The sequence below is a fragment of the Giraffa tippelskirchi genome, chromosome 1 (genome assembly GCF_054371585.1).
Source record: "Giraffa tippelskirchi isolate mGirTip1 chromosome 1, T2T-mGirTip1v1.2.pri, whole genome shotgun sequence".
Lineage (NCBI taxonomy): Eukaryota > Metazoa > Chordata > Mammalia > Artiodactyla > Giraffidae > Giraffa > Giraffa tippelskirchi.
Window position 1 is genome coordinate 205,858,129 of NC_137275.1, and position 22,645 is coordinate 205,880,773.

General features: G+C 39.6%; 1 protein-coding gene across 4 annotated transcripts in view; it reads left to right on the forward strand.

Moving 5' to 3' along the window:
* PLPPR1 (phospholipid phosphatase related 1) overlaps positions 1–22,645 on the forward strand; it is a 646,134-nt gene that overhangs the window by 56,226 nt on the left and 567,263 nt on the right. For 2 of the 4 annotated variants that reach the window (XR_014077694.1, XM_081573011.1), the window contains exons 3-4: positions 2,326–2,439; positions 22,116–22,261. The gene's annotated coding sequence lies outside the window, so the exon portion shown is untranslated. Of the gene's footprint in view, positions 1–2,325; positions 2,440–4,238; positions 4,411–22,115; positions 22,262–22,645 lie in introns of those variants that run through there. The other 2 variants (XR_014077698.1, XM_081573017.1) reach the window with 1 other exon arrangement.

Below are 22,645 nucleotides of genomic sequence, written 5' to 3' on the forward strand. Positions count from 1 at the left end.
TTTAATCATGGTCATTCTGAGTGGTGTGAGGTGGTCCCTTATTGTAGTTTTGATTTGCATTTCTCTAATAATGAGCTATGATGAGCATCTTTTCATGTTCCCTTGGCCATCAGGAAGACCCACTGGAGGAGGAAATGACAACCCACTCCAGTATTCTTGCCGGGAAAATTCCACAGACAGAGGAGCCCGTGGGGTCACAAAGAGTCGGACACGACTGGGTGAATGAACACACACACACATTGGCCGTGTATACATTGTCACAACTTTCTCTGTCTCCTGCTTCCCTTTATAAAGATTCTTGTGATTCTATCTGGATCTATCTGGATAATCCAGGATAATCTCCTATCTCAAGATCCTTAATCATATCTGGGGATTGGGATAGAAACTACCTTACAGGCATTATTTGGCTACCACAGGGGCCAAGACTAACCCCTGGAGTGTTGCTCGGGGCCTGAACAGAAAAGATCCAGAAAAGAAGAAGAGGATGGTCCAATTAGAAAGGAGAAAAATTGGGAGAATGTGTCACAGAAATGAAAGGTAGACAGTTTTTACCACAAAGAGGTCGTATAACTATGTCGGTTAACTTTAGGTTTGTCTGTAAATAATGGAAAATCCTATTTTGTGGTTTAACCAAAGAATGGATTTATTCTGGTCCTATAACAATAAGTCTAAAAGAAGCCATGTATGGCTGTGCCTCTGTGGTCATCCTCTGCTGTATGTAGTGTGTGGCTTCACATTTCCATGATGGTGGCTGCATCTCTAAGCTTTCAGTTTGCCTTTCAGTCAGAAGAATGGGAAAGGGTAAAGAGCAAAGGTCAAAGGGTAAAAGATCAGCTGAGTGTGGTTTCTATTTGAAAAACTTCCTCAGAAACACCTTTCAGTCACTCCTGCCTGCATCTCATTGGGCAGTTACATGGCTGTCTCTGGTGGCTTGGGGGGAGCTGGCTGGCTAGAAAGAGGGAGGAATGAGTATCAGGTAGTTAGTTAACAGTGCCTGCTACTGTAATATTTGTTAATCATATGATTTTTGTGAAGAAAAAGACATTAAGAAGTCTTTCATTCACAATCACTTCTTCCAAGGGGGTTTGGGCTTGAAAAATAGGCTTAAATCCTTTTTAAAGGACTTCAGTGATTGCTGTTTTATAACCTTCACAGAAACTCTTGTAACATTTGATTCACACACTCCTGAAGCTTTTTCCTTCTGTCTCAGAATTCCCTCTCAGAGGTGATTTAATTCCATTTCTTTTTGTTCACTATTCTGGTGAGATGGAGTAATACCAGTCAGCATCAATCGGTTATCTGGACCCTTGAAGTAATTTGAACTAACAATCCTCCAATGACTTAGTGGAAAAAGGCATTGGGAGATGAAATGCAGGTGTAATTGTGTTAGAGCTTATTGAGGAAATTAGTGAAATACAAAATGAGGAAAATTGTGCTCTGTTTTTATTGGGAAAGAACTGGTTGAGTGAGTTTTCATATGAATTGGAGAGGGAATATTATAGATGCTCTGTATTGATGAGCTTGGAAATTTGAATACATAAAAATGGAAATGTAATAAGTACTTAAAAAGCCTGCAGAGAGATGATTGTAAGGCAAGAGAAAATTATTGGCTGTGCTGAAGTGTCACCCCCAGGAGGAGGGAGAGAAGAGAACACGGTGCTTCAGTGAAGGCACTTCTGTGCCTATATTAACTCAGGTTGCCATGTGTCAGTCTCTTTTGACAGTTGGTGTTTTTCTGGGTTGGTGGGTTTTATCTCCTCTGTGCGCTCATTGGCAGATGAAGGCTAGCACTAAGCAACCGTTATAAAAGCGAAACATTTTAAAATGTCATCTTTTGGTAAATTTTCTGAGTATGCCTTAGAAGGCGGAAACAAATGTCCCTTCAAATTCATTTTTCTCCTTCACATGCTCTTTTTGGCCAGTGTGCCAGGCTAGAAAATTACTACTCTCTCCTTCCCTCACCACCAGTGATCCAACTTCAATTTTGGAACTTTAAAAAAATGTTATCAAATGGTTCCACAATTCCAGAAATTTCTTTCCTTCAGTACGTGTTACTTTCCCTCATTCCCCAATACATGAGCATGTGTGCGCGTGCACACACACACACGCCCCTACTTACTTACTTACTTACCTGTCAGGATAGAGTTGAGTGAATCTCTACCAGGTAAATGTCTGTCTCTTGTTAATGACACTTGCTCACAGTAGATTCTAATTGGAAGGGCAGTGAATAATTGATAATTTGATTTTTGATCGATTTGATAGCAGAAATGGAAATGCCCAAGTATTTGAAAATATAAAAGGACTTTGATCTTTATTACTCAACAGACTGATTTTCATCGTTGATTGTAACTTCACAGCCAAGAGAAGGTGGTGTTTGAGTTGGTGTTGAAGGATTTTGATAAGAGGAAAGGGAAGAAGAGTCTTTAAAGCTGACACAGTGTGAGTATGTGTGGGAAGGCAAGACATGGCATTGTATACACAGCATGTGGCAAATAATCTAGCGAGGCTAGTGCATGTAGTTTGGGTAATATTGTGATGGAACATGAAGCTGGAGATATACTTCAGAACAATGTTTTGGAAGGCCTTGAATGCCAGTCTATGGGGTTGAGTTTTATTCATTAGGCAAGGGGATTTTTGAAGGGGGAAGTGATCTGACTCTTACATTAGGAAGATAACTTATAAAATAATAAAAGTAATTTTAAGGTACAGAACTCTCATACTTGTACAGAATTCTGAAATCTACGTAGCTTTTCCACCTAACATGTGATCCTGTAGAATGAAGTACATGAAGAAAACCCTACATGGGGTTGGCAATTCATGTCATATGATGTCTGTTTGAAATCAGTGAAACAGATCCTTATTGTTTGCAGGATTCTATATATAAAGGGTGTGGGTTTGTTCTGTATTATCTGCACAGCAAAGGAGTAAATCTAAACTAATTCAAATTCTCCAAAAAATCTTTAAAAGTTAATATGATGGAAAACGCAATTAAGTAAAGCGTAACTTAGAAAACACCATGAGTTATCTCCCCCAAACAGCCATTCTTAAAAACTTAGTGCATTACTTTCCATTCTTTTTGGTACACATATTCATTTGTCCATCTATTCACTCACTTATACACAACAAATATGTATAGATATTAGAGTAGATTATATAGACATAAGATAGATAAGACAAACTCAATCCCTGTTCTTATAGGGCTGTGGTATAGTTTCTTTTTTTTACAAAGTTATAACCACATATTCTCATCCTCTTGTCTTTTAAAATTAACATTTTAAATTATTATTACATCATGTATACTTGCTTTACTATTATGGATGCATTATTTGCATAATATTTCTCCTGGTGGATACCACACATTTTTTCCTACTGTTAGACCTTTAGATGCCTTTCTGTGTTTTTGCTGTTATAAACTACTTTGCAAATAAACAATATACTTTATTTTTTCCTACATTTTAGATTATTTCCTTAGAAAAGATTAAAAATTGTAGAGCCAGAGGCACTAAACATTGATAAGGCTTTTGGTAGTGGTTATTGCTTAACAAAAAGTGCATGCATTTACTTTCTGCTCAAGCAGTAAAAGTCCATTTCACAGCAACCTCGCCACATTGGTCCTTACCGTGAAAAAAGTAGTTTTACTCTAGAGAAAGAGGTCAATATCCTTGCTCTTATTAGAAAAGACACTTAGATGACTCCAGTTGTCAGGAAATGCAAGGACATATCTTGTACTGCTGTGAACTCCCTGTGACTGAAGGTGTGCAAGTTCAGACCAGACAGTCCTATGATCATCCATCTAGAATCACTTTGTAGTCCAGTTGTTCCTATGGAATTTTTATTCTCTTCTATGGCAGTGGTCCAAAGTGATCACTAACGAAAATGGTATTTTTTTGATGATAGAGAAATGGTTATTTGGCCCAGAAACATGGACTATGTGTGGAAAAAAAAGAAACTTTAAATAATCTCAATAGGCTATAATTAGAAATAGGGAAGAGGCTTGTAAGAGTTGATAAAGAGAAGCACCACAGAGAGAAACAGAAGCACCTACAAAAGCAGAAATGATGGCAACCAAGTGCTCAGCAGTGCCAGGAGACAGAGCGGGCCACTGGGGCTTCTGATACAGATATGCCACAAGTATTAATTGCTTTGTTAGGAGAGGAATGGCCTAAAAATATATGAAGGAGGCTGGGCCCTAGAGGTTCTAATGGCAGTGGAAACCGTTGCCATGACAACGGCAAGGAACAGTCAACCAAAGGAATTACTAATACATGTGAGTGTAAATGTGTCTGACATTGAATAATGTGAGCTGATTCCTTGGCAGATCCCAACACTGTTTTTGAACCTGCAAAAAAAAAAAAAAAAAAAAAAAATTCAGCATTTATCACACGCAGGTTTAATTTTATGGATCTCATGGTAAGAAGTAACTGACTTTTTCATAAGAGAGGGGCTTTGATTTTAAAATAACTTTTATTATATGAATTTCACAGGAATGTTAAAGGGTTTCTTCAAAAGAAAAAAAAAGAAATTGCTTGTCATCCTCTGTCTCTCAATACAACAGCTTGCCTTTTCTTTCTCTACTTCCAACTGCGTTTTTACATATCTGTAATCTTCTGACAGTTTTGAATTCTGCGTTTATTATTTAACCTCATGTCTAAAGTATTTTCCATATTTCAAAATCATCTTTGTAGTTAACAGTTAAAATTCTGTGCAGTAATTTATCATTTGCATTGTATTATTTACTCAACCATTAACCTGTTAGAAGGAATTTATTATTCACAAATTGTATTATAGGCAATGCAGAGGGGATAGGTAGAGTTCAGATTAATGTTACTAACACATTACCCAGAGTTGAGTTCGTGTTTGGGCCCTGGTGCATTACTAGACACAAATATGTGCTAGCTGGAGGGTGGGAGGGGTCAGTAAGTCTTGATTATCAGATAGTGCCAACAATTAATAGGATAGGGAAGAATGCTTTTCTCATCATGCCACATATTGCTTTATAATGCACAGCTGCTCCCATACCCTGGGCTCTGCAGCAATCCTGTGTTCTTCTCAGACACCATTTCTTACCCCCAAATGAATCTGTCAATAATAATTATTATGGTAAAAGTGAAAAACCCAGCTAATATGATTGAAACATTTCCTGATAGTCCGCAGTGAAGAAAAGAAACTCTATATCACAGGATGACAATTGTCTCTTGCATTTATGGTAAATAGGGTGTCTCTTTCATTCTGTATTGAAAGGGATTCTGCTTGACCTCGTGTACTGTATCATTCATCTTGTTTTGTGTACTTAATGGTGCTACTGGCTCAGAATGACTGTGCCAGTGTTTCAGGTTGTTAATAGAGCTGCTTACTTCCATGAGGCTGTCTTCTGAATGTACATCTATTGTACTGTCAGCACGCACAATTAGCAAAGCAAAGGGCAGCCACATGAGTCACTATGTAGAGGTGCTGCTTGAACTTGGAAAACTCCGTGCAAGTACAATGCCCCAAAATGGATTAATGGCAGATTGCAAGTGAAAACAGTTGTTATCCCAACTACCGTTTTTGATGACCATTCAATTACTGAAGAGTTGTGCTGATTCAAAACGATTAAAGGATGTTGGTTATGTGTAATTGTCATTAAAAATACATGCTGAAGAGTAATAAATCAGCAGGTTGTTTTCCAGGAAGCTTTCAGGCTGGAAGGAAGAATAGAAGGATATAAGGAGGTAAAGGAATAACCAGAAGGTGTTGGGAGAATGGGATAAACACAGGAAAACCAAGAGAGAAACAGGATAAGGTGATTGAGCCCAATCACCAGACACTTTCACGTAGGAAATTTTTTGAATACTTAGTTATTAGCAAACCACCTGCTCAGAGGAGTGTTCTGGGCTTTCTTCTATGTTCAGAATTGCCAGGGGCTTGCATTTGAGAGTCAGACTAAATTTCTGCCACTTATAATACTTTTTTTCTGTGCTTCATTTTTAAAACATTTTGAGTAAACTTTATTTACTTATCTGTTGAAATATAGTTGGTGTATATATTATGTTAGTTTCAGGTGTGCAATATAGTGGTTTGACATTTAAATACATTATGAAATCATCATCATGATGTTTAGCAACCATGTGTCCCTGTTTGTTGTTGTTCAGTTGCTCAGTCATGTCCGACTCTTTGGAACCCCATGGACTGCAGCACGCCCGGTTTACCATCTCCCAGAGCTTGCTCAAACTCATGTCCACTGAGTCAGTGATGCCCTCCAACTATCTCATCCTCTGTTGTCCCCATCTCCTGCCTTCAATCTTTCCCAGCGTCGGGGTCTTTTTGAATGGGTCAGCTCTTTGTATCAGGTGGCCAAATTATTGGAGCTTCAGCTTTAACATCAGTCCTTCCACTGAACATTCAGGTTTGATCTCTTTGCCGTCCAAGGGACTCTCTTCTCAGTCTTTTGGCTAAGATCAAGTGTAGTATGTGTCCCTATACAAAGAACTTAAAACAGCTTCAAGTGAATAAGTTCTAGGTTTCTTTTTCCCAAGTCAGAAAGGGCCTTTAGAGAAGAGTTTATTTTCTTGTGATGAGTATATTCCTAATATCTCTGCCAGGAAGCTAAAATCCCAAGGAAATAGACATTCCACCTCTCACTGCAGGAAGAACAAAAAGGGTGGAAAGGGACCACATACTTCTCAGAGGAAAGGATTGGAGGAAGAAGGGGTTCAGTTCAGTTCAGTCACTCAGTCGTGTCCGATTCTTTGCAACCCCATGAAAGGCAGCACGCCAGGCCTCCTTGTCCATCACCAACTCCTGGAGTTCACCCAAACCCATGTCCATTGATCGGTGATGCCATCTAACCATCTCATCCTCTGTTGTCCCCTTCTCCTCCTGCCCTCAATCTTTCCCAGCATCAGCGTCTTTTCAAATGAGTCAGCTCTTCCCATCAGGTGGCCAAAGGATTGGAGTTTCAGCTTCAACATCAATCCTTCCAATGAACACCCAGGACTGAGCTCCTTTAGGATGGATTGGTTGGATCGCCTTGCAAGCCAAGGGACTCTCAAGAGTCTTCTTCAACACCATAGTTTAAAAGCATCAATTCTTCGGCACTCAGTTTTCTTTATAGCCCAACTCTCACATCCATACTTGACTACTGGAAAAACCATAGCCTTGACTAGATGGACCTTTGTTGACAAAGTAATGTCTCTGCTTTTCAATATGCTGTCTAGGTTGGTCTTAACTTTCCTTCCAAGGAGTAAGTGAAGTTGCTCAGTTGTGTCTGACTCTTTGCAACCCCATGGACTGTAGCCTACCACGCTCCTCCATCCATGGGATTTTCCAGGCAAGAGTACTGGAGTGTGTTGCCATTTCCTCCCCCAGGGGATCTTCCTGACCCAGGGATCAAATCCAGGTCTCCCATATTGTAGGCAGATGCTTTACCACCTGAGCCACCAGGGAAGTCCTCCAAGTGTCTTTTAATTTCATGTCTGCAATCACCATCTGCAGTGATTTTGGAGCCCCCCCAAAATAAAGTCAGCCACTGTTTCCACTGTTTCCCCATCTATTTGCCATGAAGTGATGGGACTGGATGCCATGATCTTAGTTTTCTGAATGCTGAGTTTTAAGCCAACTTTTTCACTCTCCTCTTTCACTTTCATCAAGAGGCTCTTGAGTTCTTCTTTACTTTCTGCCATAAAGGTGGTGTCATCCACATATCTGAGGTTATTGGTATTTCTCCCAGCAATCTTGATTCCAGCTTGTGCTTCTTCCAGCCCAGTGTTTCTCATGATGTAGTCTGCATATAAGTTAAATAAGCAGGGTGACAATATACAGCCTTGACGTACTCCTTTTCCTGTTTGGAACCAGTCTGTTGTTCCATGTCCAGTTCTAACTGTTGCTTCCTGACCTGCATACAAGTTTCTCAAGAGGCAGGTCAGATGGTCTGGTATTCCCATCTCTTTCAGAATTCTCCACAGTTTATTGTTATCCACATAGTCAAAGGCTTTGGCACAGTCGATAAAGCAGAAATAGATGTTTTTCTGGAACTCTCTTGCTTTTTTAATGATCCAATGGATGTTGGCAATTTGATCTCTGGTTCCTCTGCCTTTTCTAAATCCAGCTTGAACATCTGGATGTTCACGGTTCATGTATTGCTGAAGCCTGGCTTGGAGAATTTTGAGCATTACTTTGCTAGCGTGTGAGATGAGTGCAATTGTGTGGTAGTTTGAGCATTCTTTGGCATTGCCTTTCTTTGGGATCGGAATGAAAACTGACCTTTTCCAGCACTAAGGAGGGATTAGTGCTTGAAAACTTCAGCCCCAACTTACTGTAACAAGACACATTTTACATGGAGACCTAGTGTGGGTGTGCATAAACATTCAACTCTAGACAAACTTTTTATAAAATAATGCTAATACTTACAGTGCAACACTGGTATCTTTTCATCAAATGCATGACCACCACCAGTCCACTGATAAGACAACATACATTGACTCATCTAATTTAGTAAGCAGGTACTTTTGTTACTGTTTTCTAGATGAGGAAACAGGGTTTTGAGAGCTGAAATCACTGGCCATGTTCACATGACAGTCAAGTGGAGGCTTAGTCATGGGTATGTATCTGAGTGATCAAAGCTGAGTTATTCTTCATTGTGCTAAATCATCTTTCTCCAGGAAGCACTGAAAATTGGTCCCAACTTGCTTAGTGACTAAAGAAATGAGAGAAAGACGATCAGCTAAAAGAACTGTAATGTCCCAAGAACTTCTCAGAAACCCAGGCTTTCAGAGTCAATTTGGCAGCAACAGGGCCCAGTGATTCAAAGCAAGGGCTCCATGGATCAGATGGCCCAGTCTGGCTATTGCTGCCCCACACAGACCAGCTGTTGCACTTGGGCAAATTAAGACTCTGTAAACATCACTTTCCTCATTTATGAATTGCTAATGTTAATAGCAGCCTCCTTGTAGGTTTTCTGTAAAGATGAAAAGAGAGGATCCATAGAAGTATTTAACATGGTATTGAGAACAGATTTTGCATTCCATAAACGTAGTTGTTATCACGGACATGGAGAACCTACAGGAGTGTGTTAGAAACTCCTTCATTCAAAGTCAGGCTACTTCAGCTATAACTCTGTAACTTTTTCCTTCTTTTTTCTGCTTATGGCAATCCAACTCCTACTGAGAAGCCAAATGTGTTATTTGAGCCAATTAGGGCTAGATGCAAATTCATAATAAACATTTGCTAATCAACCCAAAGACCCCTAAGCAGTTACTGAGATGATGAGGACAAAATTGCCTCTAGGTCATTATTTTCATTATAGTTCCTATAATTCTACTAAAAACTCTCCTGCATTCTCTTGTTGATAGCCCCATTTATATGAATTAGCGGCCGCAGTTCAGTTTTCATTACCTAGGTCTCTCAATCACAATTTATTAATTCTAAAATTTGAAGCTTATGTGTTAAGATGAAGGGAGCAAACTTAGAAAGCTTGGGAGAAACTTAGAATCTCCACCATGACAAATAATTACAAGAATTTGTTCATAAGATACACTGTTAGAACAGCAGAGGGGTGATGTTCTTTGATCTGGATTGTGCCATAAATACCTTGTCAAGCTAGGTACCTGTGCCAGCCATTAGAGGAACTTGGACAGAATGCAGAAGTGAGAATAGTATGTTTCTGTCTTGTTGAAGCACCCCCAGTTTTGTCAGCTAGAGACAATCCATTCCACATGGCATGGGAATTATCACCAGAAACTGATAAATAATACTGTCATTTGTCAAAAGGAAACCTAGCTATTGAGAAAACTCTGTGTGAAGTTCCATTCTGTGAGCTAGATCTTCTCAGATAATGGTCCCACCTGTGGCTGCATCTTGGGTAAGTCATATAAAACTTGTTAGAAACTCTGCTTATGGTCTTATCAAATCCTTGGAACAAATTATTTGAAACTCTGGTAACTACACCAGTGAGGACCTCTGATGGATCTATCTACTATTTGGAATGAATTGGAGGGGAAGAAATACAAAGACTGAATCCATATAAGCATTTTGGATCTTATGCTCTCATGATGTTAGAACATGTTCTGTCCCATATAGACGCTTTTCCTCCAGATACATACCGTGTGGCCTTGATAGTCTCTTAAAATATCAAGAATTTTGTTGCAGGGAGGGGGACCCCTTCCAGGGCCCAAGAGTGAGCTCTTGTCTAACGCTTGGAAATGAATTGTCTGAGGAGAAACACATGCTGCCAAAGCAAGAGGCTTGACTGGAAAGGGCACCCAGGCGGAGAGCAGTAGGGACGGAGAGCCCAGGAGAACTGCTCTCCTGCATGGTCTGCAGTCTCAGGCTTTATGGTGAAGGGATTAGTTTCTGGGTTGTCTCTGGCCAGCCATCCTGACTCATTGTCCTTCCTGGTGGGGCACACATTGCTCAGCTGAGATGGATTCCAGCAGGGAGGATTCTGGGAGGATGGTAGGACATGTGGTGTCTCCTTTTGATTTTTCCCAAATTCTTCTCCGTGTTCCTTGTTCCTTACCAGGACCACCTGTTGTAAAATAACTCATGCAAGTAGTTACAATGGTGCCTGGCCAGGGTGGATGGTTTCAGTCAGTGTTTCCCCTGACAAATTAATATTGGTGATAATGATGGTTACAATTTTTTGAGTGTTTACTATGTGCCAAGCTATGTTAAGTACTTCTCATTCAAAATCTTGTTTCCTATTCACTGCAATTCTGTAAGGTAGGTCCTATCATTATCCCTATTTTACAAATGAGAAAACAAAGATATGGAGAAGTTACTCATCACCCAAGGTCACACAGCCAGCATTGTCTCATGTTAACAAGCTATCAGTGATGTTTTTTTCTCCTATTTCTCATCCTTGATTGCCCCTTAATACACCAATATATCTTTTGCTCTCACATGAATATTGCTAACAATTTTTTTGTGAATGAAAGGCACAGCCTGAAAAAGCTATTGGTGCCAGGCCTCCTGTGCTACCAGCTGCATTATCTGTTGACATGAGCTTCTGCCCCTGCAAGAGCATCTCTGATTCTAGAACCCAGAGGCCACTGAGTCCCATAGTGATAAAGAGTCCTATGTGTATAATAGTGTCTCTGTGACCACTGTATCCACCAGGATTGGACCTGGAGTAGCTTCCTTCTCCTTTCTTTTAACACCCAGACAAGGAACTCTGCCTCTGTGAAACCTTCTCTGATCTCTTGTCTTCCCCAGCTGAGGTGGCAGCATGCACTTTAACAGGCGCGTTCAGGGCAGCAATTTGTATACCTCGATCCTAGGGCACTTGGTAGGGGTATCAACAGAGGGGAGGAAAATTACTGATTAGGGAGGGCCTTACATGCTATTCTAGGAAATTAGGATTTTTATCTAGAGGGCAAGAGGGAACCACTGGCAGGTTTTAAGCAGGGAAATTGACAGAAGCATACTCATATTTGGAGAGGTCGTTAAGGGAAGTTGCAGTATCAGGGAAGGAGGCAAGACAGGAGGCAGGGAGATAAGTTAGGATGCTATGGCAAGAAAGCAGTAGTTCCCAGACTGGAAGGCACCAGAATGGCTAAGAGAGCTACCCTAGAGTGTCAGACAAAGTGTGTCTGGGTGGGGCCTGAGAATTTGAATGTCCAGATAGTTCTCAGGTGATGCTGACATTACTGGTATGCCGGCCCCACTTTGAGAACCACAAGAACTACTGTTGCAGAGAAATAATCATGCTTTGAATCAGTGCCAAGACAGGTTAGGGATGAACAGATGCACTGAGGAAATATTTAAGTGGTACAACCTGACTGTGTTGGTGGTGAGTCAGAGGGAGGTGAGGAAGAGGAGGGTTTTAAGCTGGGTGACTGGGTGGGCAGAGTCACCACCAGTGTGCTGGGGCCTCAGGAGAAGCAGAGTCCTCACGAATGCAGTCCTCTCAGGGTTAATGCTTTCTGCTTTCTCTCATTGTGAGCGTTTCCTTTTAAAGATGGCTCCATTTTTCCACTTCAGCAACTTCTATGTTTCTAAGTGTTACGGAAGTATTTCACAAGGACCTTTCAATAAATTAAGTGGCTTCTGTGGATAGTTTTATGTTACAGAGTAGGAATGTGTAAGGGGGAAGAATTCCAGGGTGGATGAAGGAGACTGACTGTCAGAGGGGTTGTATTTGGAGCTACCTCATGTTCCTTTCTCCTGGTCCCCAGGAGTGCTGTGATTACAGCGGCAGTAGGAAATACCCACAGATTCTCCTGATCAGCAACACTGATGAATATTATCACTCAGCAACCATGAAAGTTGTTCACCATTAAAAAAAAATTACGAACAGTAATTTATTGTTCAAATACGGCATGGCGTAAATAGTGCTTGCAATGGGAATTGTGGGTGGGAATGGAAGTTGGCCACAGTAGGATTTCCCTATGTTGGCCACCAAGCAGGAAGGAAAGAAAACCCAGGTCATGTTGGCTTTGAGAAAAGAACATAAATATGCCACCTGGTAGACTCTCGGGCAAGGGATTGGTCAGCAGACATACAAGCTCTTTTCATCTAGTCATTTCTGCCAGAGGCACCACTGTGACCGCAAAGGAGAAAGGATGCGCTCCTGGAAAGATGCATGTCGGCCAGGCTGGTCATAATTCATGCTCCAGCGACACTGTGCCTGGAGGAAGGAGAATGAAACATTTATGAAAATGGCTTTTCCTAGCTGCACATCATGCTTGTCAAAGGGAAGAAGGTGAAAAAGCAGGAATCATCTCCCAGGAAAGATCATGCTGGTTTGATTTGTGTCTTTAGGAGTAGACTCCACATCTGAGGTTTTGAATGTGAACCCACGGAAAGGTTCATATCCTTCACTACTGTTTTACTGCATCTCAAAACATCCTCCTGAATTACCCGTGAAGGTGGGAAAGAGTGAATTTGATCTCTAGAGGGTGGAGGTGTAGCCTGAAGCATACATAGCAGAAGTGAGAAATTTCTTTGCAATGTCTCTTTTAACCCTGAAAAAAAAGTCATGTACATTTTCCATTCCATCCACACATTTGTTGTAACAGTAACAACCGTCTTAGTCTCCCTTTGGAAGTATAAGGTGGAAGATGCTCTCCCCAGGTGACACTAAGGCAATTGAACATCTGCAATTCTTCTTGCCACTCATTAAGCGATTAGAGGCATTTTCTGAGGCTCATGGTGATTTTATCCAAGGAGAAGGCACAGTAGTTCACTCTAAGGAGTAGAATCCAACTTTGGTCAGAAAATAATGAGGTCTGTTTTGAATAAGAACAGTGATTTAGTCACCATCAGTACTGTGCTCACACAGTTTTGCTGACTTTTTTTTTTCCCCTCAAATAACTTTGACAATGCTCAAGTTATCTAGTATTATCTGAGACTGTCTGGAAAGAGCACTGCGTTGGCAAGTGAAGTGCTGTCACAGATGAGCCTGGTGCCTGTTGTAAGTCACTTCACTTTGGTCTCCTCACCCATAAAATGAGAAGCTTAAACTTGCCATCTCTGAAATCAACTCCAGCTACTGGATCCCTGCATTCAGAACTGAGACCAGTTTAACTCCATAGGAACTGACTGAAAAATATTTGGTGACAATAGTTGTGGAAAAGAAAGCAGGTTGAAGAATCTGAGTCTGAGCTGTATTTTCTTCTCTCTTAAATGGTGTGGTACAAGTTTAGGGCTTGAATAATATCTAGCTTTCAAACAAAAATTTTTTTATTGAAGTATAGTTAATTTTCAACATTGTGTTAGTTTCTGGTGTACACTGAAGTGATTCAGTTATACACACACACACATATATATATATTCAGATTATTTTCCATTATAAATTATTACAAGCTATTTTTAAAATTTATTTATTTTTTCTTGAAGGAAAATTGCTTTACAAAATTTTGTTGTTTTCTGTCAAACCTCAACATGAATCAGCCATAGGTATACATACATCCCCTCCCTTTTCAACCTCCCTCCCATCTCACTCCCCATCCCACCCCTCTAGGTTGATACAGAGCCCCTGTTTGAGTTTCCTGAGCCATAAAGAAAATTCCCATTGGCTATCTATTTTACATATGGTAATGTGCTGGATCATTGAAAAAGCAAGAGAGTTCCAGAAAAACATCTATTTCTGCTTTGTTGACTATGCCAAAGCCGTTGACTGCATGGATCACAATAAACTGTGGAAAATTCTGAAAGAGATGGGAATACCAGACCACCTGACCTGCCTCTTGAGAAACCTGTATGCAGGTCAGGAAGCAACAGTTAGAACTGGACATGGAACAACAGACTGGTTCCAAATAGGAAAAGGAGTACATCAAGGCTGTATGTTGTCACCCTGCTTATTTAACTTATATGCAGAGTACATCATGAGAAACGCTGGGCTGGAAGAAACACAAGCTGGAATCAAGATTGCCAGGAGAAATATCAATAACCTCAGATATGCAGATGATACCACCCTTATGGCAGAAAGTGAAGAAGAACTCAAGAGCCTCTTGATGAAAGAGAAAGAGGAGAGTGAAAAAGTTGGGTTAAAGCTCAACATTCAGAAAACTAAGATCATGGCATCTGGTCCCATCACTTCATGGCAAATAGATGGGGAAACAGTGGAAACAGTGGCTGACTTTATTTTTCTGGGCTCCAAAATCACTGCAGATGGTGACTGAAGCCATGAAATTAAAAGACGCTTACTCCTTGGAAGGAAGGTTATGACCAACCTAGATGGCATATTGAAAAGCAGAGACATTACTCTGCCAACAAAGGTCTGTCTAGTCAAGGCTATGGTTTTTCCAGTGGTCATGTATGGATGTGAAAGTTGGACGGTGAAGAAAGCTGAGCACTGAAGAATTGATGCTTTTGAACTGTGGTGTTAGAGAAGACTCTTGAGAGTCCCTGGGACTGCAAGAAGATCCAACCAGTCCATCCTAAAGGAGATCAATCCTGGGTGTTCATTGGAAGGACTGATGTTGAAGCTGAAACTCCAATACTTTGGCCACCTCATGCGAAGAGTTGACTCACTGGAAAAGACCCTGATGCTGGGAAGGATTGGGGGCAGGAGGAGAAGGGGACGACAGAGGATGAGATGGCTAGATGGCATCACCGACTCGATGGATATGGGTTTGGGTCAACTCCGGGAGTTGGTGATGGACAGGGAGGCCTGGCGTGCTGTGATTCATAGGGTCGCAGAGAGTCGGACACGACTGAGCGACTGAACTGAACTGAACTGTACTGTACTGATTTTCCAATATGCCCTTAGGAGAGATTGATATGGTCCAGGCCATCCTCAGGGGGACTACTCTATAGCCTCCTTCTGTAATCCTCTTCGCCATGAGCTGCTCTCCACCCTGCAGCCTGAGTGATCTTTAAGAAAGACTTACTCTTCTTAAAGCGCTCCAGTGGCTGCCTGTGCCCTAGAAGAAAAGCCGACTACCCTACCCTGCCTTACAAAGCTCTTTCCTGAGTTCCTTTAGCATTATCACTTGAGAAGTTGGAGCAGGACGGTGGTTGATATTTTTTACTTTGTACAATAATAAAATATGAAAGTTGTTTTGCTCCCAGAGTAAAGATGGTTTTATGAAGTGATACCTTTCTCTCGAAGAGTCTGTTGTTATGTTGGACAAGCAGAAGGAAGCTCTAGACACAAAAAGAAAAACACTTTTTGACCTGAAATTACTTGCAAGGTCCTGTAAGGATGGTCTTATAGAAGATCAGCATTTAGGAGATATCTCCAGAGTGTAGGTTGTGACTTTATGAGATGTGTGTTTATGAAGCCAGATGCATAGGGCTGTACAGATTATCCAGAGAACTGCCAAACAAAAAACTGCTTTGTGCTTTAACTGATACATTGTGAAGTGAGATCTTTAAACAGTGAAGCATTCTTTGAGTTCTTACTTTACAGAACACAGGGAAATCGATCCTATGGGGCAGTGTGAAAGGGAGTGTGTCCAGAAGATGGAAAAGATACTTTCCTGAAGACATTTATAATTAAGGAGACATAAAATATACGCACAACATAAGTACTTTGAGAACTATCAAGAAAGAACAGTATAAATGTCAGGGCAATGAGCACATACTTAGTGGATGTGTTGAGGGGTGAAGATAGGTGGGAGGGGCTGGCTGGCTGCTGGGGAGAGTCTCACAAGAGATGAATTTTGAGCTGTGACTTAAATCATTCAAATTGTTATAGATGAGTCTTCAGGAGGTCATCTGAGAAGGCAGTAATGGCTTGAGCAAAGATAGAAGGATCCTGAGGAGATTCATTTAGGAGAAAGTTCAGAAAGACAGAAGCTAGGGGTAAGGCTATGTTGGCAAAGAAGGTTGTGCTTTCCTAAACTACTGTCCAAAATGTAGATAAGGATGAGCATTATGGAAACAAACAGAAAGGTACAAGAAATATTGATGTTGTTGTTCAGTCGCCAAGTCATATCTGACTTCCCAATCCCATGGACTGCAGCACACCAGGCTTCCTTGTCCCTCACCATCTCCCGTAGTTTGCCCAAGCTCATGTCCATTGAATCAGTGATGCCATTCAACTGTCTCATCCTCTGTCACCCTCTTCTCCTTCTGCCTTCAATCTTCCCAACATCAGGGTCTTTTCCAATGATTCAGCTTTTTGCATCAGGTGCCCAAACTATTGGCGCTTCAGCTTCAGCATCCAATGCATGTTCAGAGTTGATTTCCTTTAGGACTGACTGGTTTGATCTCCTTGTGTTCAATGGACTCTCAAGAATCTGCTCTAGCACCACAGCCAGAAAGCATCAATTCTTTGGCGTTCAGCCTCTTTATAGTCCAGAAATGTACTGGTATATACAAGAAATATACTAGTACTTAAAAACAAGTGAATTGCTTTGGGCTCTGAGTATTTTGCAATATAATTCCTGGAAAAGAGTTTCTGAGTTGCTTTTCTGAATCATTCATTCCTCCAACATCTGTTGGTACTATGTTCCAGGATTCAGGTTAGGTGCTTCATCCTGAAATATCACATAAACACAAACCTGTTTTAGGAACAGGGACGGATGCAAAAGACCGAGGAATACTTACACACCCTTCCATTGACAGTAATGTATTCATTCCCAGAATAACATAGTGGCCGTGTAAATAAGGAAGAAAGATATTTTTGAGAGTTTCCCTCCCTCTTTTGGTATATGCGGAAAACACCTTCCAAATCTGGCGCAACAGGACCCTTGCTTCCCAGTAGACATGCGCATTAACGAGCAATCGACTCAGCCAAGCAGGGTGATTTCAAAACTGACAGCAGTTTCTAGGCGTAGGATTTCAGCTCCAAGCGCCTGAGGGAACCCTGTGCTAATTCCACTAGTATTTTTAGTAGCTTGTAGTTGCAAGTCCAAACCTGGTCATAGCAAGAGCATAAAGGACAGATTTTTATGACCCCTGGAAACTCAATAGTGCATATCACTTACTGAAGAATCAAGTCAAACATTTTTATTTTAGAGAATATTCTTCCTCGGGCTACACTTAAACTGCAGTATTTCAACAAGTGACTTGAAGATGTAAAATGCGTATTTTGATCCTTTGTATTTAGCTCGTTAGTGAATGACCCTCATCATTTACCAGTACGAACTGTTGCTTTGTAACCCAGATCACATTCTGTGCTCTCAGCATTCCTTTTCATTGAACTGATATTTTCTCTAAGGAAATTGTCTAGGGACTATATTCACTTGTGAAAAGGAATATTGAACATGGGTACTAGTTATTTTATTTTTCTTCAAATTCCTTAGTTCAAGTAGAAAATTGTAAAAAGCTCATATAAAAAATTACACCAGCAAATATGAAGAGAACTGAGTGATACTAGGTCTTCTCTGTCACCTTGAATGACATGCTCGGAATGATCTTTCCTTCAGGTTAGAGGAAGTGTTTGGCCTTATGACAAAACTCATCCTTCTAATTAACCTCAACCTAATGCTTGAAGTATTTTAAAAATTGTGGCTGTTTATAGCGATTTATCCCCATTTGACCTGTGTGAGTTCCCAGGTTAGTGTTTGTAATCTGTGTGAAAGAGGCTCAAGCATAGCAGAGGTGGGAAGGTCAGTTTCCCTTGCTTTCATGTTTCACTGGCTTTCAAGACCCCCTAATTGAGTCTAATGATAGGAAACTGCAGTGTTTGAAATAGTAGTTGGTTAGGAGTCTCTGGTGGCTCAGACTGCAAAGAATCTGCCTGCAATGTAGGAGAGTCAGGTTTGATCCCTGGGTTAGGAAGGTCTCCTGGAGAAAGGAATGGCTACCCACTCCAGTTTTCTTTCCTGGAGAATTCCATGGACAGAGGAGCCTGGCAGGCTATGATTCATGGGGTCGCAGGATCAGACACGACTTAGTGACCAATCCTTTCAATTTCACTAGCAGTTTCTGACATAGCCTTTCCCAACTTTGCATGAAAATGCCTATGGAGGAACAACAAAAAAAATCATAAAACTAAATTATCCCACCTAAAAAGATTAAAGGGAAAAAGTCTGTTAACTGAGGGTGGGTTAAGAAATATCTCATCTTCCCTTACTGTACACTCATGACTTACCTTATGAAACAGACCCTGTTTGAAAAAAGGGTAAAAAAAAAAAAAAAAAAGAAAAATACTGTGATTCCTTCTACTCACCATCTTCCCTGTGTGAGAGACCCAGTGTTTGATCTTTTCTTCCTAAGTTAAGATTTTTTAGATGGCGAAAGTGTAAAATTCTACTTCCCTATCTTTTATATTCATTTACCCAAAAGGTTACTAAAAAACAACCGAGTTGGAAGAAGATGGTGGGTGCTGGCAGGGGCACATAAAAAGAAACCCACACTTTCATGGAATGAAATGCACAGTGTATTATTACATGAAACTTGTTTCATGCAGTATAAAATATGGAATTCAGTAGTATATGTAAGTGTGTGTGGGCACATAAAAAGAAGGATGGAAAGATACGCACCCCAAGGCAGATTATTGATGGACAGTGAGAATAGGGTGGCTTTCAGTTTCTTTTATAAGATTTTAAATTATAGGATTTTTAACATAATGAGAATGTTTTACTTGAATAATTCATAAAACACTGTAACACTGTGATTTTTTTAAGGAAGCTCTTTCTGAAGGTCGCGAAAATGGGACTTGAATGAGAGGTTAGATTAAATGATATCAATTATTTTCCAAATATTGAGGAAAACTTTGCAAAAGATTGATAAATTTTAGGAGAATGTTTCCCAATAAAATATTAAAATGTATTAAAAATCAGAATATAGGAAAAAAGAGTCCCAGTAAGAGACAGATCCATGGACTAGAAGGAAAAATGCTGAAACAGACTCTTGTGATAAAGGTCACATTTAAAATCGGCGGGAAAAGGATTAATGTATTGTAAATCACTCCAGACAGTAGACTAAACAATTTGTGGAAAAGTTACCTCATAACACATCAAAAGAAATTCCACTCAAATGAGAGATATAAATGTTTCAAAATAACTGAAGCAAAAACTATTACAATATTGTAAAGTAATTAGCCCCCAACTAAAATAAATAAATTTATAAAAAAAAAAAAAAAATAACTGAAGTAAATAGGGTATAGAATAAGTAAACAAATGTAGAAGAACTGAAGCAAATGCAGGAGACTATATCTATATATCATCTGGAGGTATGGAAATTTAACAATGCCGTCATAGGCAGAAACCATAAAATTTAAGATAGAAAGATCTGGTACATACAGAGTAAAATGTACTCTGTCAGAAACACCATAAATAAAAATAAAAGACAGATGCATGAATAATGTATCACTTTTGTAGTCTGTGTTTTCTAATTTTTCTATAGTAAGAATGGTACTTGGTGGTCTACAGAGGACTGGATGTTCGTGTGATGACCGTGAGGTAGAGCGTGGAGGTCAAGGGGATTTTGGTGCCAGATCGCCTCTGTTCCAATCCTGGGATGCTTCTTGTGTGATATGGGACAACTGACCCTAACCTCTCTGTGTCTCAGTTCCCTGATCTTTGGAATGATGATAGAATCTACCCTAAAGTTGTAAGGATTAAACGTGTTAATATATATGCATGGCTTTTAGAATAATGCCTGTTCTACAGTGAGCACTCTAAGTGATGGCTTTTATTCTCTAAGACCTTCCTGGTTTCAACATCATGCAGTTCTGTGGAGGACTAGAGAGTGCACAGGAGCTGGGAGCAAATTATTCCTTTCCCAGTAGAATAATTGACTTCAGAAGAGGGTAACAGATCATAACAAATTGTGCTTTTAGCTCAAGGGATAAGAGAAGCCTGTAGTTCCAGGAATGGTCAAATGTGGCCCACTGATAGAGCAAAAATTAAATCACAGACATAGAAAAAGAAACAGAATAAGAATCAATATATCCTCTTTATTATCTGCATAAGCAAATCAAATATATAAAATGATAGCATGAATTGTATGGAGGTGGAAGGGAATAGGTGAGGAGCAAGGTTCTCTTTGTTATCACACATGGACACTAAATGCAATTCCAATTTCCCCTAATTTTCTTCTTTAGATGAAAGCTGGAATTCTGGATATAACTGATACAAATGACTCCTTTTCTCAACTTAGTATTTTATTTCTTGTTTGGCTCTGTGGCAGCAATGATGAGCTGCTTCATTGTTTCTCTATGGTTGCCTGCATGACACAAACCTACCAGAGCTGTGATGAAAATAATAGATGTGCTGAGGAGAGGGCCAGCCATTGTAAATTTGCCATGTAGCCACACTGATATCTGCACCAGGGGAAAGTAGCAATTAACTGAAATACAGCTGTTTTGAAGTTGATTGGGGAAGAATCGTGACCAAAATACATAATGGGTTTAGAGGCTCCCTAATTTTTCTTTTAAAATTATTGTCTTTTTCTTCCTTAGTACAAAAACAACATATGATAATTGTAGAAGAAAAAAAAAGGAGATAGAGACTAGAAAAATATCATGACCTGTAACCCCAACTCCTAATCTTGTAGAGGGTTAAAGAATTAACGGATTCAAGGAGCAAACTATTCTTTTAAGAGTAGAACATTTTGGTGTATATCCCTCTGATCTTTTACTTCATCTTTTTGCAAAATGTAGTTAAATGATGTTTGATGTCTTATACTTCTTTTTCACTTAATATTTGACAAATATATAAAAGATTGTAAAACATTTATGAGCCAAATTGTAATAGCTACATAAAATTCTGTTAAAAATCTATTATAAGTATCATACTTTATTTTACCTATTTTTTGATTTTGGACACTTAGATTACCTCTGTCCTGTGACTATTGTTGTATAGAAATCTTTGGGCATGTGAGTTATTTCCCTAGCCTAAATTCTTAGAAATTCAATTTCTAGTTTGAGGTTTTTAGATATTTCAAGGAACTTGATCTTTTGCCAAATTGCTTTGAAGAAAGGTATTATAAACTTATGATTTATATTTATATACCAGCTTATATAAGAATGCCTAATTCTCCTTATCTTTGACGGCCCTAGGCATTGCAGCTATTTTTTATCTTTCCATTCTGACTGGACTAGTCTTGTCCTCTCAAAGATTTCTAGTGATTCTGGGAGAACTGATTAAACACATGGAAAAAAATGAACTTCAAGGCCTACTTCACACTATAAACAAAACTTAATTAAGAATAAATCATTGACATATTTAAATGGTAAATTATAAAGTTTCTAGAAGAAAACATAGGAGGATATCTTTGTAAACTCATGGAAGACACAGATTTCTTATGAAAATCACTAACTATACATAAAAAATTGATGAGTTATACTTTATTAAAATTCAGTGTGCTTTCTCATTAAGAGACATTGTGAAGAAAATGAAAACGAAAGCCTGAGATGGAAAAGTGTATTCATCTGTATATGAATATGTATTTGTACATATACAAAAGGATTGTAGCTAAAACATATCAAGAACTTATATAACTCAATAATAAAAGATAAATCTCCCAATTTAAGTGGTATTAAGGACATGAAAAGAGAGTCAACATCATTAGTTATTAGGAAAGTGCAAATTTAAATCACAGTGAGAAACCATTTCAAACCCACTGATGTGGCTAAAATTAAGAAGGCTGCACCAAATGTTGGCAAGGGTGTGAGGCAACAGAACCGTAATTTGTTTGTGGGTATAGAAAATGGTATACTCATCCTGGAAAACATTTTGGAAGTTTCTTAAATTGTTTGAATCTTCACCTTCTCTGAGATGTGTCATTTCTACTTCTAGGTATTTCCCTGGGGAGAAATGAAAACATCTATCCTATCATCCAAAAAAATAAAAAGATGTGTACGTGAATGTTCGTGGATCGTGGAAGCTTATTAATAGACTCTCCAAACTGGAAACAGCCCAAATATCCCTCAACAGGAGAATAGGTAAACTCATATATTTATACAATGAAATACAGCTAGCAATGACATGGAAAAATCTTAGAAACATTGTATCGAGTGAAAGAAGATAGACACGAAAGAGTTCTTTTATAAGAGTCCATCAATAGGAAATTTAGTGATGGGCAAAACTGACATGTAGTAGGAATCAGAACAGTGGCTGTCAGTGAGGTCTTCTACTGATGATGAAGAGCGACATGAAAACTCTTTGGAGTGATGGAAATGTTCTGTATCTCCATAAGTTTTTGTTTATATGGATGTATGTATGCATGCTCAGCCGATCAGTTGTGTCTGACTCTTTGCGACTGCATGGATTGAAGCCCCCAGGCTCTTCTGTCCATGGGATTTTCCAGGCAAGAATACTGGGGTGGG